The sequence below is a fragment of the Triticum dicoccoides genome, chromosome 3A (genome assembly GCF_002162155.2).
Source record: "Triticum dicoccoides isolate Atlit2015 ecotype Zavitan chromosome 3A, WEW_v2.0, whole genome shotgun sequence".
In the NCBI taxonomy this organism is placed as follows: Eukaryota; Viridiplantae; Streptophyta; class Magnoliopsida; order Poales; family Poaceae; genus Triticum; species Triticum dicoccoides.
In genome coordinates, this window is record NC_041384.1 from 764,424,875 (window position 1) to 764,427,249 (window position 2,375).

The 2,375-nt window shown below is 43.8% G+C and overlaps 1 long non-coding RNA gene across 1 annotated transcript; it reads left to right on the forward strand.

Moving 5' to 3' along the window:
- The first annotated feature begins 1,534 nt into the window (after positions 1–1,534).
- LOC119273735 lies at positions 1,535–2,019 on the forward strand. Its single transcript, XR_005134955.1, has 2 exons — positions 1,535–1,636; positions 1,766–2,019. It is a non-coding gene; the product is annotated as an uncharacterized LOC119273735 (long non-coding RNA).
- The last annotated feature ends 356 nt before the right edge of the window (positions 2,020–2,375 follow it).

Consider the following 2,375-nt stretch of genomic DNA (forward strand, 5'->3'; position numbering starts at 1 on the left):
CTCAGGAACTTTTTTAGAACGAACTGTAGGCAAATTAGCTCCTAACAGACGGATCAAATCTGGTATATGGGTTTTGTAGAGGAAGATGATAAAACAACAAAACAGGCGGCTGTTCGTCGGCGTGGGCTGCCCATGTGAGTATGAGGTTCCTCAACTCTTCAGCAACCATAGCGTATTGGGCCAGGAAGCCACCGTCCAGCTCGACGTAGCCCTTTTGTCACAGATCGGCATGGACCCGGCTCTGGAGCTTCACCGGCCTACAGCAGCCTTAACATCCCATCCCCCTGAGAAGCCCCTCAGGAAGTCATGGCGATGCTGGCTCTAATACCAGATGTAAGAGAGTAGTTGGGGATCTCTCTTTCTTAGGTAGCTATCCCTCATAGAGGAACAATTTGGTGTAGTAATTACAACTGAATACAAGTATCAGGAGGAACAAGGATGAACAGGGAGGAGCAGAGGTAGGAGAAGAGAGGAAGGTAGCCGCCGCCTGGTTCGCCCGTGATCCACTGGATACTTCGCTCGTGGACTCCTTCCAGGTATATGTAGCTTGCAACTAGGCCCATGTGTTGGTCCGACGACAGGCTGCCTACAAGGAGATGGGTGACGCGGTGGATGATGTGTTTTGGGACAATGAGGATGACGAGGACATCGCCAGCTCTAGCCGCGGAGGAGGCGGATAACTTTAGTTCCCAGGGCTCATTGCTGTGGAGGAGGTGGGGCTTCATTTTTCGCGGCTCATGGCCATCCAGAGATAGGGAACGGGCGTGGCGGTCATTTTAGTCTTGGTTTATAGTCCAGTCCAATTAAAACATGTCTAAATGAAATGAATTTGCTTTGATTTAGATGAAAAGTGCCCGTTTTTATGTAAAAAAACATCTGTATTGTCAGGTGCATTCAAACATGCATTAGATTTGCTCAATTTTTTTTTCCAAAATGTAACCGGACTTATGCAGGCAACATTGGATGGCCGGCCCCTCGGATTCGTGTCCGCGGACAGGCCCCTGTCCGTGGGCGGACGGATGAGGGAGTAAATTTGGGAGTCAGCATTGAAGATGACCTAATGCTTTCCTATAATTACACATGTGTGTCTAATCACACATCTCGATGTTAAACTACGACCCAGAACCAGCAAGGTACACCTCTCTGTGTTAGTACTAATCAGACTCATCAAATTATAGGAGATTTCTTTATTTAACACCATAGATTTGATCCGGTCAAATATAGTGGTGCATAGTTTAGAGTATCTCCCAATTATATATAAGCATAGATATAGACGGAAAAAAATTATATGAGACCAGGTCTCACGGTTAGTAGGTGAGACCCGTCCTGATGGATGACACGTGTCATTCACAAATCACAAATCATTAATTACTACTACTATGATAACATTAAATGGATGTCATCATGAAGATAGAATGACTTGTACAAATTTAAGACACTGATATGGAAATCTTTGTGATCTTATTTGATTGAACATGGAGTAAATGTTCTCTAGCTACAAGCCTATAAATATAACCCGGCATCTTCCGGACCTCAAAAACAACCGAGAAGAAGTTTGTGAATGATATTATGGAGCGGAAACCAATTCTTCTTTGTCTTATGGTGCTTCTGCTGCTAGGAAATTCCACTTATGCTGGTACGAAATGGATTTTCATGTACCTATTTTCCTGCCGATTAGAGGATAGTAATATTGGTAGTTGACATGCACGAGTTTCTTTGTTCCTCAATTTGAACTTCCTTCAATGATTTATCTTCTTGCCTACAGAAAATTGCAAAACGCAAATTGCTTATGGGGCCACTCTGTGCGCATTTTATACTTGCCTGAGTACATGCACATCTATATATGGGAAACTCGTCAAGGAAGCAGATTGCAAGCCCGTCAGACCTTATTATACTAATTGTTCTTGCCTCCTCTGCGTCTAGCATTACTCTTGCCATGATGTAAAACAATGGGCAATGATGTGAGCCAGTCATAAAATATTATTCTCAATTGAATGTGAGAATGTATGTGATCACTAATTTTGGATCTTATTGTAATTTGATTTTATTCTGTTGTGTGTAGTATTATAATGGGTGATTTTATGTTTGTATGGACCCGTACGTGTCCAAAAAGTTTATAAACAACCATATACAACCTGGGGACACAGCAGGACTATCCCCAATCTTCTACTCAACCGGTTTTGGTCTCTTCTGAACCGTTAACTGACTCCCAGCATCCGTCGTGTTCGTGTAATCCGTATTATGAGACCGCGGCTTCCTCCCTTTTTTGGGTTGAGGAGCTGGGGCACATGCGAGAGCTTCTCGGACCGACCCTTTCAAGATGTGTCGGGTCACCATCGGCTTGCATGAACGTTGAGCACCTTGAGTATAATCTG